At 43.4% G+C, this 13,209-nt stretch overlaps 1 pseudogene; it reads left to right on the top strand.

The window, feature by feature from the left end:
- The first annotated feature begins 6,502 nt into the window (after positions 1–6,502).
- On the top strand, positions 6,503–8,593 carry LOC102118013 (procathepsin L-like; annotated as a pseudogene).
- Positions 8,594–13,209: the final 4,616 nt, after the last annotated feature.

Genomic DNA, 13,209 nt, shown 5'->3' on the forward strand with positions numbered 1-13,209 from the left:
CTAACAATGGAATGCGCTAGTTATTGACAAAGAAAGATGTCCATGGTATAATATTGGATATAAAATAGATGTGTTTGTATGATTTGATGCCACTTGTGAGCCTAGACATTTTGCTACTACATCTGCTGGTGGACAGCAGATGGATTCTTTACTCATTCTGTTAACATGGACACATTTTGCCCCATGAGAAAGAATGTTAAGGTTTGATGGTGTTTGGGTTGACTCTTCCAAGGCTACAGGCCTCCAGTAGCTGCGGCATCCTCATTTGTTCTCCCTGAGTGGAAACATCAGCTCTCAATTTGGAGATCACCAACAGGACTCACTGTGCAGGAGCCTGAGGTCCAAAGATGCAGCGATGTGACTCTTTGGAAATGGAAACCAGACACCAGGTCTCAATAGGGTGAGCTAGAGCAGAGCCGGGTGACAGATGGTGGGCCCTCATGATTAAGACAGAAAACCTGAATCGGCAAGGCACGTTCTATCCGGGATGAAAGGCACCAGGCAACCTTGGTCAAATGTCTTTTGAGACAATGGGTAGCACAGTGAGCTTTTATGTAAAGTCTTTCAGAACTTCCCTTTTTCCTGATGAAATCTGGAGAAGAGAAGATGGCCATACTTTTTCAGATTTCCTGTGTTAGGGGGATGGAATGGCTACATAAGAACCTCCCACTCAGGGACCCACAAACAAGAAAACTGCCAAGATATTTAGGTCAATGGGGAAGAAAAGAGGTGCAAAGTCTGTAAATTATTCAAAGGAGTTATTGATTCTTGCCTACCACCCCATTTGACTATACGCTCCCCCAGCACAGGGAATGTCTCAGTGTTGGTTCATCCTTGATTCCTCAGCACAGGGCCTGACATAAAGGGACTCAAGAAGGATTTTCAGAATGAATGAATGAAGAAACACTGTTTCCTGAATCTAGCCATGGCACTGTCATAATCCCAAGCTCCCTACCCTTCTCACCCCAATGTTTCATACCCTCTCCCTGAGAAAAACAGAGTGGAGACCACTGCAAAGGAAGAAATGAGGCCAACAGCCAGCCCCACAGCTCCGGCTAAGGTCTGGGAGGTTAGGGCAAGGCCTTGTCTTTCATTTCATTCTGGACTCAGGCCTGGTATCCTAGGACACTGCAAGATGAATCAGGCCTAAACTGCTCAACACCCTCTGCCTCACACCTACCTCCTCTTCCCAAGTGGAATTAGAAGCATACTTGACAATTTCATCACCCTTGTTATGGGACTTCAAATTCATTCATGTTCATATGGAATCTCTGGAGGAAAGAGCTTTCAATGACAATGAGGTGAAAAAATGGACGAAGCTTTGCAGATGAACATCCTCAATAGGAGAGTACCAGCTCCTATGGTTCCATGGTTATTGAGGATGTTTCCCTGAATTGAGTTAAACACTTCTCTAGTGCATTGCACTAGGATTCCAGGTGGGTGAAAATGGTCAAGGCAATAAACGTGATCGATATACAGTATCTCAAGGTCAACAGTCTTTCCTGTAGAATTAGTGTGTCTTTGGATTGAATGTCATTTCTCAAGGATATGTCAATGTTTGAAGGAGAAATTCTGGATGTGGCTGGTTACATAAATACTTGTGTTACCTTGTTTAATTTTTTTAACACAATCTTATGAGGTCATTGAAATGTAAATATGTCAATGCCAGATGAGGCTGGCATTGTCTACATTGCAAAGCCAATGTAAATTGGGTACTAATTTGGGTCAAGGATTATATATATATGTATGTGTGTGTGTGTGTGTGTGTGTGTGTGTGTGTGTATAAAAACATTCCTATGTACAACTCAATCCCTGTGTCACTTTGGTGAGTGGTGAAGACAGAGAAGCCACTGTGCTGTGAGAAGCTCAACTTGCAGATGCACCTGCCCTGGGGGTTGCTCCAGAGGAAGGGTGTCTCCCTTTGTGAGTTCCTGGGACTCCTGGATATTAAAGCATCATTAGAAAATATCCCAGCCATGGTGATGATGATGATGATGATGATGATGATGATGATGATGATGGTGATGATAATGATAGGAATAGCTAAGTAACTCTTAGGCACCAGGAGCTGTTCTGAGCATTTTACAGGGGCTCCTCATGTCACCTTCACAACAACCCTATGGCAGTGGCTCTCAAACTTCAGCGTGCCTCAGAATCACCTGGAGGCTCCTGAAAACTCTTATACCTGAATCTATCCCCAAGTTTCTGATTCAGTATCTGGTCTGGGGTTCTAGAATTTGCCTTCTGACAAGTTCCCAAGAGATGCAGGCGCTACTGTCAGGGACCCCACACTGAGAACCACTGCCTAGGAGATGAGGGCTCTTCTATGCCCCATTTTACAGGAAAGGATGGTCACGGTAGAGGGGATACAGGATCAAGAGTGGGGTCAGGTTCCTTTCTAAAGTAAAGAAATAACTTAAGTGCACACCAGGCCAGCAGGGCTTAGAAAAGGAAGCTGGGATTTTGAGCCTTCACCTCCTCCCTCCCCAGGCTGCCTCACTTGCTTGGCAAACTGGACTCTGGGAGTCAGAGGACACCAGGAGAACTGGAATGTGAGCCCCCAGGCCATCAAGGTAAAGCCCTAAGGCTCCTCAACGCCAGTCTCTACAGTTCAATTAGGTGGAGGCTCCGCTAGTGTCATGCTGAAAGCAGGAAAAGACAGGTGGGTCCCTGTTAAAAAATTATGCAGGCCGGGCGTGGTGGCTCACGCCTGTAATCCCAGCACGTTGGGAGGCCGAGGCGGGCGGATCACAAGGTCAAGAGATCGAGACCGTCCTGGTCAAGATGGTGAAACCCCGTCTCTACTAAAAGTATAAAAATTAGCTGGGTGTGGTGGCACGTGTCTGTAGTCCCAGCTACTCGGGAGGCTGAGGCAGGAGAATCACTTGAACCCGGGAGGCGGAGGTTGCAGTGAGCTGAGATCACACCACTGCACTCCAGCCTGGGCGACAGTGAGACTCTGTCTCAAAAAAATATGTATATGTTATTAAATGATACCTGTTACAGAATGATAAGAAATAATTTATTTGGGTCCTTGAGGCAGGTATAGGGACCACGGCAAGGAAGTCTTGCAATGAGAAGGAGAGACTGGGCTCAACTCTGAATACAGCATGGGCAAGTAGGAAATTATAGCCAAGGAAAAGGGTGGGGCGGGGGGGTCAGTGGATGGGAAATGACTATGTGGAAACATCAGGGGTGAGGGAGGATTCTGGCTAAACTCACCTAACAGGATTCTTGCTGAGGACAAGCCAAGGCTATCTGACATCACCTGCAGGATGCGGGAGGCTGAGGACCCTGATCAGATATGGAGAATGGGGATTCTTGCTAAACTGACTTAGCAGGTTTCTTTGCTAAAACTGAAATTTCACAAGGAAGTGCATAGATGAGTCTAGCACAGCATTAAGAAGCCTGACTAAAGTCTGGTCCAACAAAACATTTTCCGTCACCACACAGAATGTATGCCGCGGGGAACAGACTGGGCCTCAGCATCTTCCTACCCCACCAGCTTCTGGGAGGGCATTTTGCCTTGTGCCTCCTGGGTGTCTCCTTGCTTGATCATGTCTAGGAGACAAAAGACTTGCACCTTATCATCTAGGGTAAATTCAGTGTCAGATTTTTAATCCTCAATCAGGTGACAATGCTTCAGTGACAATCTCAGGAATTAAAAAAATGAAGTTCATTCATTCACCAATTCTTTGTGTGTGTGTGGTTTAAGACAACTTATTTTGCTCATGATTTTGTGGATCGGAGCCCAGCCACATTTGATAAGATGGAGAAGTGAATTCCACCCTTTGAAGACAAGCAGGAGCATCGCTCTATGGAAGATCATACAGGCTGGAACAGATTTCTGCAGCCATCTTCGGAGAATACAATATGCTACATATGTTATTAAAGATTCTTCATCACTGCAGTGACTGAATCTTATTCTAATTAAAAACGTATCACCATCGATTTAATGAATTTCAGTTGCTGGAAACTTTAGAAACAATATTATAAACATCTTCATGATGAACATCATTCTACATAAAACTATCTGCACCTCTGAAAATTTTTTATTATGTTAATTAAGGCAGAGCTACTAGATTATAAAGTTAAAACTACTGGATATAAATGGCCAACGTAATTCCCAGCAAAAACCTAATTGAATCTGCTTCATTTAAAAATATTTTACTCTTTGAAAGAAAAATATTCCCATCAACACAGCTTACAAATAAATGTGACTATTTTCATCTATTATTTTTACCAATAGTTTTTTAGATATGAGCAAAATTCCCACTAAAATTTGCATTACAGTTTAATTAAACCTATAAATGAACATAGGATGTACTGGCCCGTCTTAAATATAAGTCTTGTGGTCCAGAAGTCTTTTACCCTGATCTTCTTTTATAATTACTGTGAGAAATGTATACTATTTGTAATTGAATTATTTCTAGCATTTTACACTTTTGTAATTGTTGAAGGAGGAGCTTTTTCCCCCATTAGATGCTTAAGTTGACTATTGATGCATAATTGGGAAAGTGTATTTATGCGGGTTCAGACATCTTTCTAAATTCTTTTTGTTCTAATAGCTTTTAATTGATTCTCTTAGGCTTTCGGGGTAGACAGTCATATTAACAGCAGGGAGTGATTGATACTTTTTTTTTTTTCATCAGGTTAGATTGGGGAGAATTGATGGGCTTTTCTTTTTTTTTACATTTTGAATTATTATGAATACATAATAGTTGTACATATTTATGGGGTGAATGTGATTTTTTCCCCAACTTTTATTTTGGATTCAGAAGGTAAATGTGCAGGTTTGTTATATATTGCATGATCCTGACGTCTGGAGTACGAATGATACAATCACCCAAATACTGAGCATAGTATCCAATAGTTAGTTGTTCAGCCTTTGTTACCACCCCCCACACTCCTCTAGGAGTCCCCAGTTTCTATTGTTTCCATGTTTATGACCACGAGTACACAAAGTTTAGTTCCCATTTATAAGTGAGAACATGTATTAATTCACTTAGGATAATGGCCTACAACTGCATCCATGTTACTGTAAAGGACGTGATCTTTTTTATGGCTGTATAGCATTCCATGATGTATATATACTATATTTTCTGTATCCAGTCCACCACCGATGGGCAACTAGGTTGATTTCATGGCTTTGCTATTGTGAATAGTGCTGCAATGAATGTGCGAATGCATGTGTCTTTTTTGTAGAATGATTTGTTTTCTTTTGGGCATATATCCAGTAATAGGATTGCTGGTTCAAGTCATAGTTCTGTTTTAAGTTCTTTGAGAAATCTCCAAACTGCTTTCCACAGTGGCTGAAATAATTTACAGTCCCACCAAGAGTATATAGGTGTTCCCTTTTCTCCACGGCCTCCCCAGAAGCTGTTATTATTTTACTTTTTAATAAAAGCCATTCTGCTGGTGGGAGATGGTATCTCATTGTGGTTTTGAATTGTATTTCTCTGATGATTAGTGATGTTGAGCAGTTTTTCGTGTTTTTTGACCACTTGTATGTATTCTTTTGAGAAATGTCTGCTCATGCCTTTCACCCATTTTTCATGGGGTCATTTGGTTTTTGCTTGTTGAGTTGTTTAAATTCCTTACAAAGTCAATATTAGACCTTTGTTAGATGTATAGTTTGTGTCGTACACCAATTCTAAAAACACACATAAACTTTTTTTTTTTCCACTTTAAGCTCAGGGGATTAGTGTGCAGGTTTGTTGCATGGGTAAATTTCATCTCACTGAGGCTTGGTGTACAAATGATCCCCTCACCGTGGTAGTAAGTGGAGTACCCAACAGGCTGCCTTCCAATCAAGGTCCCCCTCTCAGTCTTCCACCACAAGTAGTCCTCAGTGTCATTATTCCCATCTTTGTGTCCAAGTGCATTCAATGTTTAGTCCCCACTTATAAGTGAGACCATGTGGTATTGGTAAAACATTCTTTTTAAAAATATTTGAGACCATGAAAAGAAAATAGAACTGAATAATCAAACATCCCCAATTCCTTATATGATCCCTTCAAAACCCCCAACCAGGGGAATCTTCTCAATATAAACTTTGGAACTTTGTTAATCTCTTACTGCACTCTGGAGGTTTATACTTGTTTTTCTTGTGTCTTGTTTTTCTCCCCCTTCCCACGCTCAGCTCTGCAGCAATAGCTGTCTCTCTGTCTTGGTCTCTGTCTTCTCTCATTGTCCTCAAATCAGACATGCAGCTATGGTCCCAACCAATTCCAATTTCCCCCTCAAATCCACAGGATACACCGCGGACCCAGTTTCTACTGTTGAGAACTAACCCCGTTTCGTTTTGGTGAGTCCATCCAATACCTCCACTTGCCCTGTGTTTCTCCAACCAGATCCCTGGCCTCTTCCACAGTCCTTAGGTAGATGCTTAAATATTTTTATTCTACCATGGTGGCTCTAGTTTCTCAGGGGGCAGTAAGGTGGCTTTTTAGGATTGGTCTAATCAGATCCTCATTTCTTTTCCCTTCCTAGGTTTTGAAACATGAATCCTTCACTTCTCCTGGCTGACTTTTGCCTGAGATTAGCCTCAGCTACTCTAACAGCTTAGATGCACAGTGGAACCAGTGGAAGGCAAAGCACAAGAGATTATATGGCATGGTTGGTGGCACCTGACACCATCCAAAGGGATGCCTGAGAGAATGGTCCTTGATGTTGGGAGATTGTAGCCACAGAGTAGGTATTAGAGGCCAGCTCTTACCAATAACCTAATGCAATAACCTAAGGGCACTGATTATGAGCATGATATGGGCATACCCTCCTGTCATTTCTTGGCTTGGAGAACAGCTCCCAGAGGCGTCAAGCCTTCCCTGGCCATAGTTTTTCTTCCATGTCTGTCTGCAGATTCACTTGGTGAGCATGAGTTGCGTTTTAGGTAGAAATAAAGAGCATCAGTTACATGTTTGCCTCTACAGTGAAGAAGGATAGAGGAGAGCAGTGTGGGAGAAGAACATGAAGATGACTGAGCAGCACAATCAGGAATACAGCCAAGGGAAACAACTTCACAATGACCATGAGTGCCTTTGGAGACATGGTGAGTGTGCTGTGGACTGCTGTGTGGACTCTGTGCTTCCTCTCCTCGGTTCTTTACTAAAATAATCTCTTACTTTTCAACATTTTATTTCCTTTTCCTTGAAGACCAGTGAAGAATTCAGGCAGGTGGTGAATGGCTTCAAATACCAGAAGCACAGGAAGGGGAAAGTGTTTCAGGAACCTCTGTTTCATGATATCCCCAAATCTGTGGATTGGAGAGAGAAAGGCTATGTGACTCCTGTGAAGGATCAGGTAAGATAGTGTCAGATTCAGACCTCCCATCTCCCCAGGAAAGCCACAAGGTGATCGACCGCTTTGCTTTAGTGGCGTGTAGAACAACTTGCTGTTCATAGTATTCAGATATATGAGCTGTTGCCAAAGTTTTGCTGTTTGCTTTGTGAATGACAGCTTTTTTCTTCTTTTTTTCCGGGTAAGTGTGCATCTTCTTATGCTTTTAGTGCAGCCGGGGCTCTGGAAGGACAGGTGTTCGGAAAACTGAGAAACTAGTTTTACTGAGTGTGCAGACCTGGTGGACTGCTCTAGGTTTCAAGGCAATGTTGGCTGCATTTTTGCAGAACCATTATTTTGCTTCCAGTATGTTGCCGACAATGGAGGCCTGTACTCTGAGGAATCCTATCCATATGAAAGAAAGGTCAGTGGAGTTCTTTGTCTTGCTGTCATTCCAACTCTGCTTTTGGAAAGTGGAGCACTTTCAGAGATAACGACACTTTTTTCAGAACTCACATTTGAGATGGTGGAATCTATATCTGCAAACGGTCAGTGCTGTCATTATAAATTATTAGCCTTTGCACAGTTCTATGATTATGTGGTTAACATACAGCTGTTCTTGCTATATGTCAGCAAGAACATATAACATAGAGAATAGCCAAACATAATAACATTGAGAATATACAAACTATTTTACATATAATACACATTTCTCCATTGTGAAAAAATTTCTTGTGGATCATAAGCCTAAGGTTCTGTTCAAGAGACTTGAGCTAATGTTTAGTTTCAAGTCAACTAACAGCACTTCATTCCCTGGGAAATCCTAAACTGCAAAGTGCTGAGCATTGTGGTTCTAACTCATGTTGTCCAGAGGGAGGATGGTGGTAATCAAGTCTCTTCCCCCCTTACTTTTAAAAGGAAAAAGCCTGTAGGTACAATCCTAAGTATTCTACTACTAATGACACTGGGTACATGCAAATACTCCCTATGGAAGAGAAGGCCCTAATGAAGGCTGTGGCAACTGTGGGACCCATCTCTGCTGTTATTTACGGACTTCTTGATTCCTTCTGGTCCTATGAAAAAAGAAGGTAAGAGTTTTTGTTTGTAGACGTTGAGGAAGAAAAATTGAAAACCACATGACATACAAGCAGAATGGACTATTTGGTACAAAACATTCAATGTAAATATTTGGGTTCGTAGATTTCACATAGTTTATTTTATACATGCAATCTTTCTTTCTTTCTCTCTCTTTCTCTCTCTCCTTCTTTTCTTTCCTTTCTTTCTCCTTCCTTCCTTGCTTCCTTCTCTTTCTCTCTCTCTCTTTCTTTCTTTCTTTCTTTCTTTCTCTCTCCCCTTCCTTCCTTCCTTCCCTCCCTCCCTCCCTCTCCCTTTCTGTCGTGCGCTTTCTTTCTTTCTTTCTTTCTTTCTTTCTTTCTTTCTTTCTTTCTTTCTTTCTTTCTTTCTTTCTTTCTTTCTTTCTTTCTTTCTTTCCTTTCTTTCTTTCTTTCAGATGAGGTCTCGCTCTTGTCTCCCAGGCTGGAGCGCAATGGCACAATCTCAGCTCACTGCAACCTCCGCCTCCTGGGTTCAAGCGATTCTCCTGCCTCAGCCTCCTGAGTAGCTGGGATTACAGGTGCCCACCACCACGCCCCGCTAAGTACTTGCATTCATGGGGTTATGCTTAATGTGCCCATGAATGTACATACTTCATAACTCTTTATAAATTGTTACTTATGGCTTGGCTCACACCTGTAATCCCAGTGCTTTGGAGACAGAAAGGCTTTGTGACTCCTGGGAAGGATCAGGTAAGATAGTGTCAGATTCAGACCTCCCATCTCCCCAGGAAAGCCAAGAGGTGATTGACCTCTTTGCTTTAGTGGTGTGTAGAACAACTTGCAGTTCATAGTATCCAGATATGTGAACTGTTGTCAAAGTTTTACTGTTTGCGGGTGGATCACCTGAGGTCAGGAGTTCAAGACCAGCCTGGCCAACATGGCGAAGCCCCATCTCTATTAAAAATACAAAACTTAGCCAGGTGTGGTGGCAAGTGCCTGTAATCCCAGCTACTCAGGAGTCTGAGACACGAGAATCACTTGAACCCAGGAGGCAGAGGTTGCAGTGAGCCGAGATCGAGTAATTGTACTTTAGCTTGGGTGACAGAGTGAGACTCCACCTCAAAACAAAACAAAACAAAAATCATAATTCGTATATTTAAAGACTTTTTTCGTGTTTATGCTTAAGTCTTTATTGGGCATCTCCTATGAGATGGTGCTGTGATGGCCTTGAGGACATACAAATGAAGCATATACTCAGGGCTTCTTCCTCTGGAGCTCCTATTCCCACGTAAACAAGCAAATCAAAACCTGGCACAAATCCACGGGCAAGTGCAGCACTGCGCAGGCTCTAAAGGGAGCCGGGGACAGTCAGGGCACACACTAGGAAGGTGCTTCCCTCTAGGGGTCAGGGCCGGTCTAAGCAAGTAGCATCTGATCTCGATTTCAATAGTCCATAGCTGTCGTATGTTGGACAGGGCATGAGGGGGCAGTTTCTCTTTGTGCAGTATTATTTCAATTTTTGAGTAACGAGCATTCATTATTTTCATGAGATAACAGATTCAGAAAGTATGTAGTTCAAGAAAAAAGTTAAAGAATTGATAGAGGAGAAGAAGGAGGAGGAAGAAGGGGAGAAACAGAGGGTCCTCAGATAACTTGATAAAGGCGAGTCTCTCATTTGAGGACTGATATTCCTGAGATCTGTGCAGACGCTGCTCAGCGGGTCCATCACACAGCACAGGCCTGAGGAAGCACCACTGCCCAGCTGGACTCCAGGGCACTCCACCCTCATCTCAGTCACACAGAACCTCTCTGAGGATGGTGGCTGTTGGCTCCAACTTACCATTCCCAGCCAAGAGAAACAGGGAGGGGGCTTTGCTAAGGGCTAAAGGAGGGATGGACAATGAGGAGATAAACCAGGACAGTGTTGTGATGAGACTGCTTTGGTGAGGATGCAGAGCAGTGACTCTGCTCAGAACTCCGGAACACTTGCTCCCTTCCGCTGCCCCACTCCCCACAACCACGCACACTCCCCTCACCCCAACCCGGGCAGTATGTTGAGCTCTTAACAGACGTGCTCTTTCCCTGGCGCTTTATATTCTTTCCTCTGCAGTCACATTCAAGAGCAGCACAAACTGCGAATCACCGAGCACTCAGGGGTGTCCAATATAGGTAAAAAACAAGACCAAATTCTTGGCTTTGTGTCTGTAATTCTGAAAAAAGATTCCAGCAGCGACTTCCTGTTTCCATTACAGCATGGAAGGAGTTTGGAAGTTGTAAACATCTACTAACAAATAAAAACCTGAATAAATTTTAAAATCAACAACTCTTCTTAGAACCCTAAGACAAGCGAAGTCATGAAGCAGACCGCTGCCCTAATACCTGGAGAGAGAAAGGAATACCGAGAATCACGGGGAATATCGCAACTCACGGGGGCGGAGACCGTGGCCAGGGGCCAGGGGCCTTTGCAGGAACAGCGCCTGGTAAGAAAAACCAAGCTGTAACTGACAAACTGCCAGAGGCAGGGTGTGGACAAATCTCAGCATTAAAACTCAACCCTGGGTTCGATCCTGGCTTCGGTCCTGGGGGTGCCCTCAGGTTGCATAGCTTCAGTAGCTCCACCAGGCTCTCAAAGTGAAAACCTGAGAATTCCCTTATGATTCCTGCTGGGGACGGAAAAAGTAACAATTTTGGAATCCGCCAGAGCGTTCTGTTCTTCTTAATAAGGCCTACACTCAAGAGACACTGTTTTACCAAACTCTAACCTATTTGGGTTTTATCAAAGCTTAACCGACCTGAGGGGGGAAATACCCAACTCCAGCCTGCTTTAGCCTTCCAGGTGGAGAAGGGTAGCACCCAACAACAGCCCACTTTGGCCACTCTCTTCTGTCTAAGGAGGGAAAAACTGAGAGGCACTTGTGAATTCCATAGTGCAGGGACACGGACTTGTTAACAAACTGCAACTCACAGGACTAAGGAGTGCTTCTCCTCCCTCTAAACCACACCACCACTTTCCTAAAGGGTCATTTATCAGAGCTCCTTTCACCGTACCTCAAGTTCCTCTTTCAAAAGAAAATTACAAGGCATTCTAAAAGGCCAAAAGTGAGGCAGGAAAGTAGGGTCTGGAGGCAGAAAACATAAGGCCGATTCACACTTCAGCTATGACAGGAAATATCCTCTCCATAGGGTATAGATCAAGTAAATGACTTTGTAACTTTACTTCATCCTCTCCATTTGCACAGGGCATATGCCAAGTAACCAATGGAATCCTCTAGAGGGTATTCAAACTCCCCAAAATCTGTAACAGGGCCTTTGAGCCACTATGCTCAGGCCTGCTCCCACACTGTGGAGTGTACTATTATTTTCAATAAAACCCTTCATTCCTTCCTTGCTTCGTTTGTGGGTTTTGTCCAATTCTTTGTTGAAGACACCAAGAACCTAGACATCCTCCACCATTAACAAAAGCACAACTTGAAGAGACAGAACAAGCCTCAGAACAAGAATCAGATATGTCATGGGTGTCAGAACGATCAAACCAGGAACTTAAAATAGCTATGATTGCTATGCTAAGGGATAATGGAAAAATTAACAAGTGAGAACACATGGAGAATGTAGAAAGAGAGATGAAAATTCTAAGAAAGAATGAAAAAGAAATAGCCTCTCAAATTGTAGGGTAAATTTGTTCTCTGAAGCTGCCTTATCTGCCTAAAGTCCGGACCTACCAAAGAGGAAAATAATTACCTTTGTTTCCCTCTCCGAGCTTTCATTAACTGAGCTCATGTTAAGAGGAAAGAAACTGAAGTCTGTCGACAAACCTGGACGGAGTTTTGTCACAAACCACTGTCTGCCCTGCGGGCCCAACAGACTTTGTCCCAGACCACTGTATGTTCTTGAAGCCCATCGAACTCTCCCTGGCCATCGTTTATTGCCCCTCAGCAGAAATCCTCTTCTGCCGCCTCCCATAACCTGTTTTTCCAGGATCCAGGCCCTGACTTTGTAACCTCAAGAGAGCATATAAGCTTCTGCATCCCACTGGGGAGTTGCGTCTTCATTCTGAAGTCTCCGCGTATACATGTTAAACAAATTTGAATGCCTTTTCTCTAATTAATCTAACTAATTAAACTAATTAATGCCTTGTGTGAGTTGACTTTTTAGTGAAGCTTGGAAGGGTGAAGGAAAAGTTTTCCCTTTACTCCTACACTGGTATTATTCATCTTAAAGATGTTTTGGAAGATTAGTGTGCCCCGGTATCACTGAAACACTCTTTTTGAGATCATATTTTAAGATATGTCACCGAAGATTTTAGATAGAATGGTCAGAAAACACAGGAAAGTAACAGGGCATGTGACAAGCCCTTGAGACCTGGCTGGGGGTGGCCGGGGGGGGGAGGCGGGGGAGGTGGGGCGGGGTTGGGGGGAGGGTGGGGGCGCTGTTCACCTGAGGTCTTAAAGCAGAGATGGACAGATTAGGGATGCAGGGCCATAAACGGGACCTGGAGCCATGTCAACACACTGCCTGTGGTGAGCACTCTTCTATGCTTTGATGTAGGATTAAGGAACTTCTATACTTCTATGCCCTTGGGGTTTGTCAGCCAAACCAGTTCCCACGATCATTGCTTACTCTCTTGTTGTTTCTGTGTGTTGAGCTCCATATATGTGGGGACACACTGAATTAGGTCAATGGTGGGCATAATCTCTGGCTAAAATGTAAGCTTGCCAACCAGTGGCCCATCTAGGAAACTTTTGTTCTTCCCCTTCTCTTGCATATTCTCAGAAATGTAAAAAGCACATCAAAAATCACTTTCTTGGACTGACCATTGTGAGTGAACATTTGCCCTCAAACTCCAGTCTCTATGTCCTCACCTGTTCATAATTTGATG

Source organism: Macaca fascicularis, chromosome 15, assembly GCF_037993035.2.
Source record: "Macaca fascicularis isolate 582-1 chromosome 15, T2T-MFA8v1.1".
NCBI classification, from domain to species: Eukaryota; Metazoa; Chordata; class Mammalia; order Primates; family Cercopithecidae; genus Macaca; species Macaca fascicularis.